The 19,617-nt window shown below is 44.4% G+C and overlaps 1 protein-coding gene across 1 annotated transcript in view; it reads left to right on the top strand.

Moving 5' to 3' along the window:
* The window catches only part of TMPRSS13 (transmembrane serine protease 13), a 229,667-nt gene that overhangs the window by 147,619 nt on the left and 62,431 nt on the right, over positions 1-19,617 (top strand). The window lies entirely within an intron of this gene.

Genomic DNA, 19,617 nt, shown 5'->3' on the forward strand with positions numbered 1-19,617 from the left:
ACATTTCTGGAGCGCAAGGAGGGAAAGGTGATATCTTTTTGATTCTCAATAGCATATGCCATGAGGTTTAAAACCGGTATTTCTTTTTGGGGCCACACCAAAAAAAATGGTTCTCCCTGGTCATACTTTAAAATGCAATAAAAGGGTGTGGCCAGCAAGTGGAACAGAGAAGCAGTGAAAATATTGCATTCCTCTGAATCTTTTAAGAAAGACAGAACTCTGCATCCCTTGTTACCAGAGAGAGAAGGAGAGTATTGCTTAGGTAGTGGTCAAGAATCCACCATACTAATGTGAAGAGTAGAGCTGAGATGACGCAAGTGAATTGGGTCAGGCTTGGAGTCCAGGGTCTCAACCTAAACCATGCTCATATGTAAAGAGACACAGGTGGGACACTTCTGCCTGAAACACCCTTGCACAGAGGTGAAGCCTGAGGACTACTACGCATGATGGTTATGGGTGGAGGGGGTATCCTTCTTACTGGAGTGCTTAAGTCAAGAGAGTGTGCACTGAAAACAAGAGGCTGGAATGTACTAGATATTACTAAGTAGTGCAGCAGTATGTTTTAGAGACACCTACAATTGCCTGAGGTGGAAACTCGGCCAGAGGCTAATCCCAGCATGGTTATTGCTGTAGCCCAACCACATGGGCCACAGGGACACTAGTCAGTCCCTGAGGCCAAGAAAGAAGATGGAGCAGCTCCATCATAATGGCCAGATCTGGGTCAAGTGAGCGTGTATGACAAGGCAGGCATAGGAGGCCTGTACGTTAGTGCAGTATTCAGTACTGACATCCCTTGGGTCTACCATACAACTCTTGATCTGAAGTGCTGCCCCTGGGGATGTCATGCACCGAGGCTGAGCTTGCCCTAGTGCTTAGGGGTGATCATCCAATGGAAATGAAGGCAGTGGTTTTTTGAGCTTACTACAGAAGCTTTGCACGGGGCAGCTGTCTGGATTCCAGATAGCAGAGTTCAGCTTGTTACATCCTGCAAGTTGTGAACAATAGCGCATGAAGGGAGCTGTCAGTGAAAGATTTTCTAACTAATAAACAAAGAAAGGAAAGGATCTAAACAAGCCCTTGCCACCCTATTTTTCATCAGAGAAAAGATAACAGAGGCAGGAAGATTGGCATTACGCCAGGGGTCCTCTAACACTTTCTTAAGTAAATCTAAACTGGAATTGGAAAATTGAATATCAGGAAAATGGAGCAAGAAGAAAGAACATCTGCATGAGAGGCTTGCCAAAGATCGTTGAAGACAGGACATCAATAAATATGTCTGAGTTGCTCATTAGAAAAAACCTTCTTGGTTTGGACTGCATACACGTTAAACCGGCCCAGGAGGGCCCAATGGGGAAACTCATTTAGACATTTTTAAGAGGCCACACATCTACAAAGAGAAGGAGGACCTGGTAACATGTGCTTGTGTCATATCGTGGACACACTGCTATTCTCTATCAAGATCTACCATGTGCATTGAGGAGACCTGGGGAATTCAGACTTGTCACTAAACTCCTTCGTATGATGAAAGTGCCATACCAGCGTGTTCACCTTTCTGCCTGGTGTTCAAATTGCCGAACTTAGAAATAAATGCAAGATCTCTCAAAGAAACAAAATAAATTGTAGGTCTATCTAAGAAAATGTCATCTGTTTAGTATTTTGACCCACAAAGAGCCTTCAAATGAGGAGAGACCCCTGTGGCACAAGATTAAAGCATGCAAAAATAAAAAGAGGTATCCATTGCTAGATGAAATCAACACATTCCAGCACCTGAGATGAGTAAGCAAGGGGCTAGAAGCCCCCACCCGGAATTTTAAGGGCTACTCAGATGTGCAAGGAAATGATGAAAGTCTTAATTCTGTTGGGCACACTGGAACTCGTCTGTATTTTCAGTGGGACGTGTGAAACTATAGGGGCTTAGCGGGTGCAGGGTGTGTAGTTTAGGACAGAGGTGCCCAACTTTTTCAACCATGAGACCTACTTCTGAATCATTAAATCCACCCTGAGTTACTATCATATACTAACTTAAGCTCTCTTGAAAAATAAAGGAGAGCAAGGAAGAAAAAAGAAAGGAGAGGAGAGGAGGAAAGAAAAAGTGAGAGGAAGGGCAGACATCAATTGAGTGGCAAAGGAGAAATGAACAGAAGGTAAGGACAAAAGGCAGATAAGAATAAATGAGGAAAAACGAAAAGGAAAGGACAAACAAAGAAGGAAAGGAGGAAAGAAAAGATGGAACAAAGAAGAGAAGGAACAAAGGTGATATGGATGCAATGAAAGGAAGGGAAAAGGGGAGAAAGAAAGGAAAGAATACGAGGAGAGAGGGGAAAAGAAATGAACCAAGAGAAGGTATGAAGGTAAGAAAGAAGGAAACTAACATGAAAATAAGAGGTAATAAAAAGAGAAGTGATCGAGAAAAGAGGAGAGCCTAAAAAAATATATAAGTGGTGAGAAAGACTGTAAGAAGGCAAGACTGAAAGGAGAAAAAGTGAAAGAAGTGGGATAAATGAAGTAAACGAAGGAGATAAAGGAGAAATATTGACATGGTACAGGAGAGAAAGGAAAAACAAAACAATGAAAAGAAGAAACAGGATGAATGAAATGGAAAGAGAAAGAGAGGAACAAAGCAAGGGAAAAGAAAGGAGCAGAGAAAGTAAGAAGGGAGAGAGAAAGGGTAAGAAGAGAGCAAGAGGTGAAGGAATAGAAAGAACGAGGGAAAGAAAGGAAAACAAAAATAAGACAGAAAGGAACAACAAAGGAAGAAACCTAAATGTAGTGCAGCACTGAGAAATGCATTTCTTGATGTAATCTAAAACCATCCCATTATTTTATATTGAGCTTAATGGAATCGAAGTTTATAATGTTTCAGGTTGAAGGACGTGAAGCAGTATGCTATTTTCAGCCATTTTATTTATGGCCAGACTTCTTCCCAGACAAAAAAGCAAGTTCCCTTTTCGTGTGGTCTAGAGGAAGAGAACTTACGTCTCTGGTTATAGAAGGGGTTTGGGGTGAGCCAAAAACACGTACTAAAGTTGTTCAAAGATCAACAAATTCACAATCAATTGCAATCTTCATTACTAAACATTATTCTGCTTCTTTTTATGCATAACATAAGGTAATAAGGATGTAAACACTATTTTTATAAAAAAAGTTTCTTTATTAACTAATTATTTTCTGTTCATACCGTTTTCTGGAGTCAGTACATAAATTGTTAAAATTATTAAAAACAGCTACTGTGGAGTTATACTTACAAACATCAAATATCAAAAATCACAATTTAAAAATAATTCCTTCAAAGCAACACATTTATCACATAAAACAAAAATTGTCAAATTTATTACAAAAACACAAATTGTCGACGCGGCGTTTCGGTGATTCTATATCTTCACCTTCTTCAGGACAGTGTGTAAGTTTAAAAACTCTCCAATTAGGTTGTTGTTTGGTCTGTCGCTTTTTAAAGAGAAATTGGCGAAATATGACCCTGTCGGATATCTCGACTTCTTACTCTAAAAGGGATTTCCTCTTCAGTAGAGTGGTGTTAATCCGCCTCTCCGATATTATTTAAAAGGCAGTGCCTGTGATTCTCCGCAGACAGGTCTTTATACTGGGATGGTATCAATTTTCTTTCATCCGATCTGTTTGGTGAGGTATTTTATCTTTACAAACAACTGAGATGCTTCATAGAAGGATCTTATGCAGAGGACAGCCTTCCTTGTCTTTGCCCGGTATTGATCAGAGAATTATTTCTGGCCTTTGGTTATCTTTTTAGCAGCTCGCATTTACGTTTGAAGCGAAGCTTGTCAAAAAAACGGGGGCGTTTTCCGGGCATACACCTTCGCCGTCATGCAGACTTCTTCCCAGGCAGCAGCATGGCATTCTTTATCTAAGACGAGGGGACCGCATGCTGCTCCTGTCGCCTTTCCCTTCCTCCCACCACTGGTGCATGGAGTTTTAAAATGCAGCATTAGCAAGGGGGCAGTAGCATCCTCTCAAACATAAATGACAGGTAGCAATCTGCTCCAAAGACAGGCAGCGAGTGGCATCGATCTTTGGGAGCTCATTAAGTGTAGAACATGTGTCACTATAGGTAGGGGCGTGTCTTCAGTGGGGTATCAGGGAACACCACCCTAATATGTTTTTTCAGTCGGATTGTCGCTGAGTGCCGGGTCCTGTCACCGCATCAGTTGAGTTGGGGGACGTGCTGTCGCTAGCAAAGTACAGGGTTTGGCATCAGCAGTGACGGCTCCTTCACAATGTCAGAGGAGCATCGCCCCACTGGCTCAGAGCCAGCAGCTGAAAAATAAAACAATCTCTTACTAATGTTTTATTTTTTAGCTGCTGGCACTGAGCCAGTGCGTGCAGGGAGGGCCGGGGCAGGGAGGAAGAATGGCTTGTACACTTCTAAGTGCGCATGTGTGTTTGTGCAGCTATCATAGGTCTGCCAAACACACATGCCCATGTAGGTTTTTCCAATAAGAATGCATTGAACAGCCTGGTTGGAGAAACAGCAGACTCCATGTCCTGAGTGGAGCGTCAAACCAGCCCGCTCAGGCTAATCCCTGCTATGCTCTCATGCTTGAGAGCAGAGCTGGGTGGGAGTTGTGATGTTGTCCCAGTGACTCCTGGGACAGGAACTGCAGGAGAGGAGTGCAAGGTGGCTGGCCGCACTAAGTAAGTGATTTATATTTTATGATTAACTACCCCCGCGTGCTCCCCCACGTTCTTCCTGCTGGCCTGTTCTCCCCTTCCGTACCCCTTCCACCCGCCTCACTGGTATTTGTTTGTGTGTTGACCGCCACTTGGTATGAATCCATTTAAAGTTGCATCCCAGCAGACTCCTGTTATACTGATAATCACTCAGCAGTCTCAACAGCAGTGACAAACTCCGGACGCCTGCAGCCCCGAGTCATACTTGCAATGTTGGTGGTTTTCAACACACTCCAAATCAGGTCTCCTGGTTAAAGGAAGAGAGATCTTTTTTCAGTTCATCCAGGAGTGCTGAAAGCCAACAAAAGGCTCAGAAGCGACTGATCTGTAAGGTAAGGTGGTCAGTTGTCAATAAACCACGTTCGGACGGGCCTATAGGACAACCAGGTAGTGCCAGCCGTGCTGGTCTGACGGGTCAATGTGCGGGCCAGTTTTTGGGCTGTTTGTGGGCCTGGTTTATGGTCTGCTGGGCCTGCTTTTTCTGTGAATTTCCTTGATATTAAAACAAACATTGGCTACAGCAAGCTCAAATCCATGCAATCTTCCATACCTTGCAAAACACTTATATAGCATATGTTTACAAGATCAAATGAAACTACTACAATTTGCAAACATAGACCACTTTTTTAGTCGGGCCTATTTTCCAACCCAGTCCGACTCTGCAATAAACTTATAGCCAGTGTTCTGTAAAGCATGTTGTTTTGAGGCAGATAATTTGAAGGATTGAAGAAAACCTATGGCAGTGATACTCAATACACTGCCTGCGGGCTACTTGCGGTCCTCCTGACCTTCACATGCAGCCCTCTGGTGAACAGCAGCCCTGGGCTGCTGTTTACTAACAAGAGCACTAACTTTCAGAAAGATGGTTAATAAACAGGCAAGCATTTATTTACAAGATAACCGAAGTAAAAGGACAGAAGCAAAAACAAAAATATCCTGCACCACCACCTAACTTTCAGAACACATTAATTTTTAGGCCATCTTGCAACAAATGTGTATAAAAATAACAAAGCCTCTTCAAAATTCAAAATGTTTTTTCATCAACATGCAGAAGCATTTCACCCTAATACATAAGATTATAGCAGTGCATTTAGAAGTTTTTTTTAAGTGATAATTTTTAAAAACTAACATAATAACATTCATTCCTCCTCCCACCCTGACAACATTGCCAATATTCAACTAAGAGACAAGTCCGTTATCCAGTTGAAGATTTTGTACCATATGTATCCTGAACACAGATATGTCAAGGTGCTCTTACATGCGAAATGAAGAAAAAAATAGGCAAAGTGAAATAAAACAATTGCATGGGATCACACAAATTGGTCAAGTGGGGAAGTTGGAATTGATCATAGGTTTTTTGGTTTCACTTTGCACAATTCTATTTCATCCCAATTCAACAATGAAGTTACTGATTTATTTACACTTGACTCTCCTGAGGTAGTGATAGCAAGTAGAGAAGGCTGGTAAAGGGACAGTGATTCAGAAATTGCTTAGCATAGTATTGTCAAATCTGACCCTTCTTGAGACTAGGGGATTAATTTAGATGGCACTTTGCACTGAAACTCTCAAAATACCTCCATGACTCACTGACCACACTATGTACATGCTTCGCTTCCCCAGCATCCAACTTACACCCAGCCCGCAAAGCCCAACTTCCAACCCACTGGCATCAATGCGGCCCTCGGGACACCAATCACCATATTTTGTGGCCCCTGGGAAAATGTTTGTGAGAACCCATGGCCTAGACAATCCTATTTATAATTTTGATCATAAATGCTTGTTTCCTTTTTATTGGAATTTCTCTGAAAAATAGACAATTTTTCTTTTTCCACAATATGCTGAAGAAATAAAATGTTCTCACAAGCCGGGTCTCGTTTGATTGGTGTATATTAGTAACCATTTTATACGCCTCAAGATCAGTATTAGTCAGGTTATATTCTCAAGAGAGGGGTGTCTGAGAAGTCCGATGGGCAGGTGGGGGGGAAGGGGTAGGAAAAGGAAATGAGTGGGCTAAAGTTTTTATCCTGGAATGTCAATGGACCGCGTGTGAGGGGTAGGAGACATAGAATATTGCAATACCTGAGAGGTTCCCATGCACAGGTCATAGTCATCCAGGAGACGCATCTACTCAAATAAAAGGTGAACGACATGTTGAAAAGATTGAAGTGGGTGGATAAATTTCTGTGCACGGACCACAATGATAACATACGTGGGATCCTCATTGTTTTTAAAAAACAAGCAAAGGCTCAGATGATAGAACATAGGGAGACGAGGTAGGAACATGGCGGCAGGCTGACGTCTGCCGTGAGAGCTCCGGACCGGGAGGTGGTTTCCCCGCTATAAAGCAGAACCGCAGGCTCCGAAACGGTGAGAGAGCATATGAAGGCTCACCTTTGCAGCCACCCTGATCTGATGTGTCTTTGTGTGTTTCTCTGTGTTTATCTTCGGTGAGAAACTAACTGCTCCGTAGCCGCGTCCTGCCTGTCCCTGCACTCGACGAGCACTAGGACCCTGCAGACGAGGCAAGTGAGGTGAGCGCCCGGGCTATGGGCTGGTGGGGACGTCCTTCCTGTTGTGCGGCGGACCGGGAGGCTGGAGCGGCGGCTGGAGAGGCAGACTTCGGCTTCGGTGGTTCAAGGAGGCGTTCCGGTGAATCAGCAAGTAACGTAGGAGGAGAAGACCGGGCGAGTATCTGGCGGCGTTCAAGGCTGCTGTTGGCGAGAATCAGCCTCAGCTCACCCTTAAGCAGCAATCACACATACTCGTATTCAGTGAGGTCAGTCAAGGGGGCACGGGGGAACATCTGGGAGTTTGATTTCCATTTTGCAGGGGGAGTAGGTTTTAGGTTTTTTTGAAAGGGGTCATCAAGGGCTGGTATAGGCTGTGTGGAATTTGTGAAGTGTGCCCCTGCTATCTCGAACCTGACGCAGCGCAAGGGCATGGAATCAGGCACAACCCCTGACACAACGCATTTGTACCCCCACATATAACAGAGACCGATACAGCATCCTTGACTGGCCCCTCTAAGTGCAACCCGGTAGGGGGGAGAGCAATTTCAAGAGAAAGGTCAAGGGGCTTCCACAGGCGCCCCCCCCCCCCCTCCCCAGGCCAGGAATAGATACCAGCTAAGGTCTAGATTAGAACTCCAGAAGACTGGGACTGGGACTGGGACTGGAACTGGGTGCCTGAGTACCTTGAGAGTAGAAGCTACGCCACTAACCCCCAAAGAGAAGAGGAGAGAAAGGAGGGGAAATAGTGCTAGATCTGGTGAGGTCAAGAAGCGAAAACGTCCGAAAGTGTGCTCGTCTCTGCCAAAGCCTACACCCTCTCTAAAATCCTATTTTAGAATCATGGAGAAGGAGGTTGACCCCAAGGTGAGGGGGCCTACTACCCAGACCCCTGCACAAACATTTAGCATGGGTAATGGAATTGAGAATAGTATCCCTAATACTCTTACCATCAGCACTTCTAGCACTCCTAGCCTCCAGTCAGCTGATGGTCCGAACGTGATAGATTCGCTTAACGCTCAAAGCTCACCTATTCACAGCTCACCTAGTGTGCTCAGTATGTCCCCCCCCCCCCCAGTGCCTTTTAAAAATAAATACGCCGTTCTGGCAGAAATAGAGGACAGAGAGGGGTCGGAGGAGCAGGCTGAACAAACAGAATTGGAAGGAACAGAAGGAGCGCTCCCGAGTCAGAACTCCCCACAGGCGGATCAAGTTGATTCTTTAATTCCTGCAACCAAACCAGCAGTCGAAATAGGGAGCGATAAAGCCACAACATCTCCACCAGTAACTGCAGAAGGGAGCTTATCACAGGTAGAGACTCTTCTCCTTGGCCTCAGGGAAGACCTTATGTCAAAATTGGATACAAAATTTGACACATCCGAAGCTAATCAAAGATGTATTCATGAGCAATGCGCCAACCTGAAAGCGAAGTTAGACGATGTCTGTAAACCAACGGATGTTTTGGAGGAGGAAGTTAGCCTGCTCACTGGGGCCTCTAAAAGGCATGACAGAGACATTGAAACCCTTAGGGGGCAGAACAAAGCCCTGCAGATGGACGCCGAAGGACTAGAAATCCATTCAAGGAGAAACAATCTAAAATTTTTAAAGATTCCTGAGGGAGCAGAAAATGGTGACGTCAAGGGTCTTATTTGTAAACTCCTGAGAGAGGGAGTTCTCAAAGACAACCCAGACATTAATCTAGAGGCTGAGATCCAAAGAGCACACAGAGACCCCTTTAGGCAGCGCGCAGGGAGGTCAGGCCCAAGAAAGATTCTGGTAAACTTTCTTACTTTCACCGTGAAAGAATTGATTTTAAACAGGGCACTGCAAGATAAAACTCTACAAATTGGCTCTGCTCACTATCTTATACGCTCGGATGTGGGGAAAGTAACTGCACAGAGACAGTGGGAGCTGGGGAACCAGATGCCAGACCTAAAGAGCATGGGCGCACAGGTGCAAATGAAATTCCCAGCTTTTTTGAGAGTGATGTGGAGAAACAAAACATATAATTTTACTTCACCCCAAGAAGTTGATGATTTTCTCACCCTAATGCGCGAAAGTGCACTTTAATAAAATACAAATATATCTGAATTTAAATCATTAGGAAGTTGGTTAACCATTAATACAGCGTAAGACTAGCGAGGTATAAATTTCAAAACTATATAAGATTTCTGAGAAAATTCATAATAAAATGTAGGGTAATAATAAAGAAAAAAAAGGAGAGGGAAAAAAAACTAATATATATCTTTGTGGGTAGTAATGGAATAAATTAGAATTAAATTACGCACTGTTGGTTACTATGAGAGGGAGAAAGAGTGACACAAGTAGGTAAAAAAAAAGAAAAGAAAAAAGAGGGAAAGCGCACTTAGGTATACCGGAACACATGAACATACACACGCAGAAGAATAAGAATTTATGGGTTTAAGGGTTTAAGTAGAATTTAAAGAAAGCGTTCAGGCGCCTGTATGAAGTTTAGCACATCACAGAGGGACCACCTCCAAGGGTTCCGATGAGCTCTCAAATTGGCGACAAGATCGCCAGAAGGAAAAAAGGGGGGGTTCCTCACGGGAGGTGGGTAGGCGGGCAGGGGGTAGGGGAAAAAGCAGGAAAAAATAATCCTCATATGCATAAACAAATTACACTTTATCCTAATTGGGAGCTGGTTAATGAATCATGCGGAGAATATATCATACTTCGTCCAATATGACATGTAAAATAAAACTCATTAGTTGGAATGTTAATGGGCTGAGGGACAGTAAGAAAGCCCGCAGGATAATTGACTTTCTCTATAACTCAGGAGCACATATTTGCCTACTCGAGGAGACTCATTTAGAGAAGGAGGAATGCAAGCAAGTTTTTAAAAAATGCAGGTGGATCCAGGAAGTTGTTTGCTCAGAGCAAAGTGGTAGTACGAGAGGTGTGGCCATAATAATTAGGGTGAACACAGGGATCAGGCTTACAAAACATGAGACAGATTACTCTGGGAGATGGTTGGTGACATCTCTAATTGTACGGCGTACTCCTCTCACCTGTGCAGTTTCCTACGGTCCCAATCAGGATGCTCCAGGGGCATTGCTGAAACTCAAAAACAGCTTAATAGAGACAGATGGTCCTATAATTCTAGGGGACGATTTTAACCTAATTTTTGATAGAGATCTAGATCGTACCTCTAGAGTGAGATTCACTCCCCCCCAAAAAACTAGATTGGAGCTGAAGAACATCATGCGGGTTTTCAACTTAATAGATATCTGGAGACTTAAAAACGCAGTGAAAAGGGATTACTCCTTCTATAGCAGAAGGTATGGCCATCATTCCAGAATAGATTTTTTTCTACTGGATAAAACTCTCTCCTCGGCAGTGGACTCCATAACTTATATACCGGCCATCTTGTCTGACCATTCAGTGGTGGAAATGGTGATCCATCTGAGGCAAAAAGTACAGCAAAGGAGGTGAACCTTAGACCGGACAATATTACTAGATAAGGAGTTCAGACAGGACCTTGCGACTCAGACTGAGGAGTTTTTTAGGGTCAACAACGGGTCAGAAAGCAAACAAAATGTTTGGGAAACATACAAAGCTTTCACCCGAGGTCTTCTGACCACCCGGATGATAAGGAAGAACAGACAGGGGAAGAAAAAAAGGGAAGTACGACTACAGAATATTAAAGCAAAAGAACTTGAACTGCAGAAAGCGTCAGTAGAGCATTCTCATAGTAGGCTCCCCCTTCAAAGGGAATTGGACAACCTGCGAGCAGAGTATCAAGCAGAGATAGATAAAGACTTAAAAGACAAATGGGATGTGAGCAAATTACAACAGTTTGCGTATGGGGAGAAATGCAGGCGCCTTCTAGCGTGGAAAGCCCGAGCTGACAGGACGAGGAATCAGATCGACAATCTATTATTGTCAAGCACAGGGGAAACCACAGACACAATGATCTCATCAGAAAGGAGGCCAAGAGTTACATGCAGTTTTTATACGGTCCTAATACTTCTCTGAACAGGGAGCAGGCAGAAATCTGGTTGCACAACATACAGCTCCCTGAGTTATCAGACACAGAAAGATCTTTCCTTAGCTCTGGGATAAGGGAAGGTGAGGTGAGGACTCAATTGTTGAAAATGGATAAAGGCAAGGCCACAGGCCCGGATGGACTCCCTGTGGAACTTTATAAGATCGTATTGGAACAAATAATTATACAATACACAAAAGAGCAGACCAGGGCTAGGAACAATGTGTGGCTCTACCAGTCACCGAGGTCACACGTAGTGTGTGTGCAAGTGGAGGTTGCTGTCTGCGTGGATTCATTGAGAACACATTTTAACAACAATTGTTGAACAAAAGCTAAAGCAATTCCCATCAGACCACCCTTTTTGGTGGATTTTACGTCATGTGGGGATTGCTGAACATTCCATCTGACCATGTAGTGCCGGTGTGGGAATGAATAACAGTAATGTAGTCATAATAAACATCTCAGTATGGTGTTGGTGAAAGAGTGCAGTGCTATAGTGATGGTGATGGATAAAAAATGACTACACAGACTCAGAAGAGCGTTTGAACAGAAGTCCATGTGCCAGAAGTTAAAAATGCGCCAAGTAGTAAAGCTACCTACTGGCGCAGTGCAGAGCGGTCGACATGTTTCAGCCATAAGGGCCATTACCCCGGCATTCTTCAGGACCTTATAACATATATTGGCTACTGCACCTACGTCAAAGTGAGGGATATGCAAACATGTACTACAAAAACAATATATAAATTATTGTCCCACACCGGCACTACATGGTCGGATGGAATGTTCAGCAATCCCCACATGACGTAAAATCCACCAAAAAGGGTGGTCTGATGGGAATTGCTTTAGCTTTTGTTCAACAATTGTTGTTAAAATGTGTTCTCAATGAATCCACGCAGACAGCAACCTCCACTTGCACACACACTACGTGTGACCTCGGTGACTGGTAGAGCCACACATTGTTCCTAGACCTGGTCTGCTCTTTTGTGTATTGTATATTGGCATAAGGGGTATGAGCAGACAGGTCGTTAAAAATTCCCCTCGACCCTCCACACACCTGTTTTGTTTTTTAACAAATAATTATAGCCTTGACGTCATTATTTAATGAAATCTTACTTCAAGGAGGGCAGGCTCCAAGGTCATGGGCTGAGGCTATAGTCACACTACTACTGAAGCCGAATAAAGATCCAAGCAAGATAGAGTCATATAGATCCATCTCTCTACTAAATGTGGATTATAAGGTATATGCTGGGGTATTAGCGACTAGACTGGCCAAGGTTGTAAAATCTGTTGTACACTGTGACCAAAGGGGGTTTTATCCCAGATAGGCAACTCAATGAACTTACTTTTCAAGTGTTTGCGGCAATAGATGTTGCTCAAGAGAAAAAGCTGCCCCTGACCATCGTGGCAGTCGACGCCACCAAGGCTTTTGATCAGGTAGATTGGGAATATCTTTGGATGGCTATGGCCAAATTCGGCCTCCCAAATAACTTTATTACAGCTATCAAGTCATTATACTTTGCTCCAACAGCAAAAATCTTAGTAAACGGCTCCCTTACGGATCAGATCTTTATTGCACGAGGTACTTGACAGGGTTGTCCCCTTTCGCCCCTTTTGTTTAATTTATATATTGAGCCTTTTCTTTGCTTGTTAAGATTGGATCCACTAATTAAACCCTTTAAGATTGCAGACTTAGAGCTGAAATTTGCACTATATGCAGATGACTTATTAATGTATACCTCTAACCCGGAAGAAGCTATACCTAGACTTATACATCTTGCTGAAGGTTTTGGTGAGATTTCCGGGTATACAATCAATAAAGAGAAAACGGAAACAATGGAATGGAACCAGCAGGTAGACACAGTAGGGAGAAAAAACAAAATGAGGTACTTAGGAGTCCATCTAGCAAAAACAATTGACGAAATTCCAAAAATTAATCTAGATAGAGTTATCAAGGACACAAATGCCCTACTACAACGATGGTCCTCTCTCCCCTTAAATATCTATGGGAGGGTGAATCTTCTGAAGATGATTATCCTCCCCAAAATCACATTCCTATTTAATTCTATTCCTTTATCTTTTCCAGTATCTTTAATTAGAAAGCTGCAAGGGAAATTGGGATCATTTATTTGGAATTCTAAAGCCCCGCGAATCGCCTGGAAAAAATTAAGAAGAAGCCTAAAAACAGGAGGACTGGCTTTTCCAGACTTACTTCTTTACTGCCAGGCGTTTCATTTCAAACATTTTAGATTAATGGCGGGCCAAATAGATCAATCATCTATGGGTCTGCTATTTTCTGCCCTATTACAGGATGTCCCACAGGGATTAGACTATTTCCTCTTCAAGTTTGGGGACCCACATGTTTTTAAAAAGTAAGGCTGAAGATTTTGGGGGCAGCCCTGAGAAACTGGGTATTTGTGAGGAACAAGTTGAATATCCCTTACTACGCATCACAGGCCCCCCCTATATGGGATTCTCCAGGCCTTCCAGCATGCCTAAACGACCACCTGTCACTGCCATTAAAACGGGCAGGGCTGAATCACTGGGGGGATTTGCAGGAGGATGGACAGCTTTTGAGTTGGGATATGTTTTCCAATCTGACAAGGGGTACCCTCACCAGATTTAAATACTATCAATTATCTTGGTGGTGGGCAACAAGGCCAATAAGACCCTCAGATAGTAAAACCCCGAATCCTAAATTCGATGCAGTGACGAGAGGTGGTAGGTGGAAGAGTCAAATATCCTTTTGGTACTCAGCGCTACTAGAGGGCAAAGAAGTGACAGAAGCGGAGGTAGATAAACTGTGGTCCAATGCTTTAACATTGGACAGTGGGACTTTTATGGATTTTTGGTACGACTCTTTTAGCATTTCAAACGCAATAATAAAGCTAGCAGCACTAAAAAAAAATCATTTGTACACAATGTGCAGGGTCTATATAACTCCTAAGAAACTGGCTAAATATTCCAACATAGTTTACCACTGCCCGAGATGTGGTCATCCGAAAGTGGATGATGTCCACATGTTTGCCGATTGTCCCGAACTAAAAGAATATTGGGACAAGATAAGTGAATTTCTGGAAAATGTTCTTTCTATGTCCATCACAATCCTTACCCCCACTATACTATCAGGGCTTATTTCGGGTTATAAAGTTAACGATCTCCCCACTAAATTTGTTTTTATGTCATCTTACTTGCAAGGCGTGAGATCTGTAGATCCTGGAAGGACCCAGTTCCACCCACCTTCTCAAGCTGTTTACGGCAAATCATGTTAACTAGTAAGTCAGACATGGCTTGTGATCCCGTGAGTCAGGTTAATGTTTGGGCGGCCCTGGAGGCATGGCAACTTCGATGATTGGTTTTCCAATGATTTATCTGGAGCCCTGCTGGTTCCCTGGACTCCAAAGTAACATGGGCGCCCACATGTTGGTGAAAAGGAGTTTGGATGGGAAGGTAGTGGCTACTTGAGGGCGCAGGCTTACCACCTTGCTTTTGGCCGAATACAAAAAGAGCCGGATTAGGACGACCAAAGTGCATTGTGGCGCCAGTTTCCCATCAAGACTTCCAATCAGGGTATATGAGGATTACCAAAAAAAAAAGAAAAAAAAAGAATATAGGGAGGACCATAGTGGAAGATGGCTACTTGCTAAAGTATCATTAGACGGGAGGGCTTACTCCCTGGTGGGCTACAACGGCCCTAACCACGATGATCCATCCTACCTGAATAAGATCCAGAGCCACCTGATAACCTCCCAGGACCCAGTAATATGGATGGGAGACTTTAACCTAGTCCTAGACCCCAAATTAGATAAATCTCCTAACTCCAGAGCGTTGACGCATGTCAAATCTAGGCAAACACTTATTACAACCATGTCAACTTTAGGTTTAGTGGACCTATGGAGGGAGAGAGTGGGCATCACCTTGGGAGTGTCTTTCCATTTCCACAACCTTAAATACAAACATAAATCTAGAATAGATTACGCTCTCTTTAGCTATGTTCTTAGAGACGCATTGAAGGAGTTGGTCTACCTTCCCTCTCATCTCTCTGATGACTCAGCTATCCTCTTCTCCTTAACTCTTGATCAGCAGACTAGACACACCTCATGGTCGTTTGACCGGGCGATTCTGCTTGATGTAGAAGAGACAAACTTCCTTATAGTGGAGGCTATTGCATTTTTGGAAATCAATTTAAATTTAGCCTCATTGGCGACCGTGTGGGAGGCTTTTAAAGCCTACTTAAGAGGATGTATTACTAATCGTGCCTCTTATCGAGGGAAGGTATGTAGAGTAGCAATTTCAAGCATTGAGCGAGGATTGTCTCTCCTAGATCGAAAGCTCGGTTCTGGCATCGGATCTTCAGTAGACCATACGAAGCGGGTGGAATTAAAGGAAAATCTGGAAACCTTACTCCAAGAAAGGGTGGCAAAGAGGTGGGAGGAAAGCAAACTCTCCCACTTTGAGTACGGGGAGGCCGCAGGCAAGGTTTTAGCCTGGAAAATAAAATCAGACCAAGCCAAAAAGTTTATCAGGGAAGTGAGAGTGGAGGGGGAGACCACAGCCAGGACCTCAAACATCGATATAGGAAATGCATTTCAGGAATTTTTCCAGAACATCTATAAAGAGGAAACTGTGGAGGACCCAACAGCCAGGGCTGTGTGGTGGAGAAGGTTGAACTTCCCACGCTTTCCCTAGAACAAAGCAAACGTCTAGACAGGGAAATATCAGAGGCAGAAGTCAGCAACGCCATCAGACAACTGAAGCGGGGGAAAGCCGCTGGGCCAGATGGTCTTCCCGAAGAGCTGTACCGCGCATTGGGGCCCGCCATTATCCCAGTTTTGACTGAATTGTTTAACGATATCTTATCAAATGGTGTGGAGCCACCCAAGTCGTGGGGGGAGGCAACTATTGTGCTGATCCTGAAACCGGGCAAGGATCCAGCCGACTGTGGGTCCTACAGGCCGATATCGCTCCTAAACGATGATTATAAGATGTTTGCCGCTATTCTGTCGGCACGGCTTGGTAGCAAGATTGGCACAATCATCCACCAGGACCAGAAGGGATTTATACGAGGACGCCAGTTAGCGGACCTCACCTATGAACTGATAGGTGCGATTGATATCACCTCAACCTTCTCCCTCCCCTTGGCCATTATGACCCTAGATGCTACCAAAGCCTTTGAAAGGGTCAACTGGCCCTATCTGGCTGCGGTAATGAGGAAGTTCCAACTCGGGGCCAAATTCTGTCGAGCCATCAATCTATAATACTATTATAAAGAGAGAACACAAACCTTTGAGCCAGGTAAACTCGGGAACCACAGCGCCAATCCACACACCCGATACATCGTAGAAATTGTCAGGGTGTGCAGATGGACATAGGCTATAAATTCTTTTTTTTAAACGTAAATTTAAAAATATAACGTAAAAAAAAAGTAGTGCCTTGAAAGTAGCGCTGGCCGCAACGCTGCGCTGGCCGCGACGTAGTGCTGGCCGCGACGTGCTTGATGACGAGGAGGAGCGGTGGTGAAGTGAGGAGCGCGGGAAGAAGCGGCGGCTCAGGTGCGTCATGACGAGGAGGAGCGGCGGACATGGAGCGGCGGGGAAGTGAGGAGCGCGGGGAGGAGGGGCGGCTCAGGTAAGGTAAAGGGACACATTGGAGTCGGGGCGGGAGCGGGTGCGCTCAGAGGGACGGGCAGGAGCCCTTACTGCACGCAAGCCTCAAATGTTGCCCCCAGCGGCGGCTCAGGTAAGGTAAAGGGACACATTGGAGTCGGGGCGGGAGGGAGTCGGGTGGGAGCGGGTGTGCACAGAGGGACGGGCGGAAGCCCTTAGTGCACGCAAGCCTCAAATGCTGCCCCCAGCCCCCTTCTGCCCCAGGCAACGCTGGGGCGGGCTGCTAGTCTTTTATATAGAGACCCCAGAGCCAGGCTTTTGGTAAATGGTACCTGTACTGAGCCCTTTCAAATTATGAGGGGAACCAGACACGGTTGCCCGCTTTCCCCCCTCTTATTCAACATATATATCGAACCCTTCGTTCAAACTCTGAGAGATGAGCCCAGCATCCCCTCTTTTGAATTTGGGGGTTGGGTAAAGAGGGTAGGGCTCTACGCCGATGATATCCTTATTTATACCACGGATCTGGTCGAGGCTTTCCCTATAGTGGTAAAGAGGGCGGAGGAATTTGGACGTCTCTCGGGATACGAAATCAATGCTGGGAAGACTGAGCTCATGACTTGGAACATAGATAATCTACACTTAGCAGTGACCCCTTCAATCCGTTACTTGGGAGTTAAGATCACTCAGGACATCAGCACCCTGGCTCAGGCCAACCTTGACCGGGTCTTTCGAGAATGTAAGGCATTATTGAAATCTTGTCAAATGTGCGTTGCCTCTGACACCATAGATCTCACATATCATTTGTTTTCAGTGTCCTATTTATTGACAATGACTGCATTTATAATTATGCACTTTCTTTAAGACTATTCAATGGTACACAATTGGGTGTAAGCACATCATTTGTAATCATCTCCTTTGATAAAGCACATTCAACATATATTAAGACAAATTACTTCCTAACATAAAAATAAATCAACATAACACTTCACAGTACTACACGAATAAACAAAAACAATAGTGAAACTGGTTAATTAAGCTCATATGTGAACATATTCCTTCGAACTTGCTATTTTTTCAGGTTTGCAAGGGAAGGGGGTCCTACTTGGAATCAAGGAAAGATTTTGTAAATAGCTTAGGGGTATGGCTATTTTTCCCTCAAAGAGTCATTAATTGTCCTGTACAAGGCCGGAGAAGACCCCTTTTTTTTAAAAAAGTTTTTTGCCGTAGTGTGAGATTCGTCTCTCACTATATGTCCTGTTGCTTTACTGGGTCATAAGGCATACAGTTCTCCTGGCCTGGGTATTGAGCCTACGCGTTTCGACCTTCTGAGTCTTGACAAGAAAAAAGTTTTAGGAAAGGTCTTCATCAGGGCTCGCTGTTGGTGCTGTAGGACATCATGCTACACCTAAAAGGGGTGTAAGGGGCATGTTTTAGTTCTGTGTTATCGAGTGCATGAGCAAATACTAAGCTTGTTCTCAGTGTTGTTAAACTCATAATCATGTGTGTTAGGGTCACGTACCCAATGTTAACGAAGGAGGTTCTGCTTATCTTGTCTTCAGGTTATTCACAGAACTCGGCGTAGTAGCGTTTGTCTGGTCTGTCTGGCGCGATGGAGTCCCGTCGTCCAACAGTCTGGGGTGCACTGTGGAGAAGGGGGTTGAGATGGTGAGAAGTGGTGTTCAATTATCTTAGTGCTTCTCAATCACCATGTTGTTGTTTGGCATTTTGCATGTTACGTGGTGGCATGATGTTACACTGAACACGGGTTAAAAAGGGGTTGCACCTCGTCTGTGTTCAAAATAGAAGTTGTGCATCGTGATGTTTTGTTGTGTCTTTGTACCCCGTTCGGAAGCCTACTGGGTAAATACTGGCCGGCCATGGTATTGTCGTACCTGTGGGTTGGCCGGTGGCCGTTGGACTGCTTTTCTTTTTCTCATTCGAAACGGCGTCTCCTCGCGGAACTGTCTCTCCACAGAGCCGGACACTGCTGTGGTGAGGTCAGAACAGCGCGCATCCGTCATTGGTTCTTTCACGTAGCGTGTGGGTGAGAGCGGCTTCGTCATTGGTTGGGTGCCCGCTCTGTTTGGGAAATGGCTCCTGGTTGGTCAATGGATCGGCATTCCTGCACATGTGATCTCGTTGCTGAGAGATCGGACGCTTTCTTCAATCTGCGTTATTTAAGGCTGTTGTTCCATCGCTAAATCTCAAAAGACTTTATTTTGTTTTTTTAGCAATGTGGTGCCCTGCATGGCGGTCGCTCGGGGTGGCATATGCTTGGCGGCAGATCCAGTTTTTGTATGAGTGAAATTCTGTGGTTAAAGTGCTAGTTATGTTTCCTGACATAGAGTTGTTGTTCAGGGGAGTCTATGCAGTGGGGGTTTGCTCCACGAAGCTATCAATTGCGGGGTCATGCATGTCTGAAGGGTACCGTGTTGGCTGGTATTCCACAGTACATCACGTGAAGCTAGATATTTCAGCAAGTTCATTTAGTCCATGATCAACAGTGCCTAAATACATGATGGTTTTCGCTTCCTGTTTTGACAAATTGTTAGCCACATCTTTTCCTTTGATGTATTTTACCACTGTCCATTTCATATCATCTGGTCCATGGTTTTTGTCGATACAGTGGGAGACCATTGGTGCGCTTTCTTTCTTGCATCGGATCCTGGAACGGTGTTGGGATATTCTTGTTTTGATCGGTTGACTCGTTTTACCGACATATGCGAGTCCACACTGGCATATCACACAGTATATAACATTGTAGGTGTTACAATTTGTAAAATGTTCATGTTTGATT

This window comes from Lissotriton vulgaris, chromosome 2_1 (genome assembly GCF_964263255.1).
Source record: "Lissotriton vulgaris chromosome 2_1, aLisVul1.2, whole genome shotgun sequence".
NCBI lineage: Eukaryota > Metazoa > Chordata > Amphibia > Caudata > Salamandridae > Lissotriton > Lissotriton vulgaris.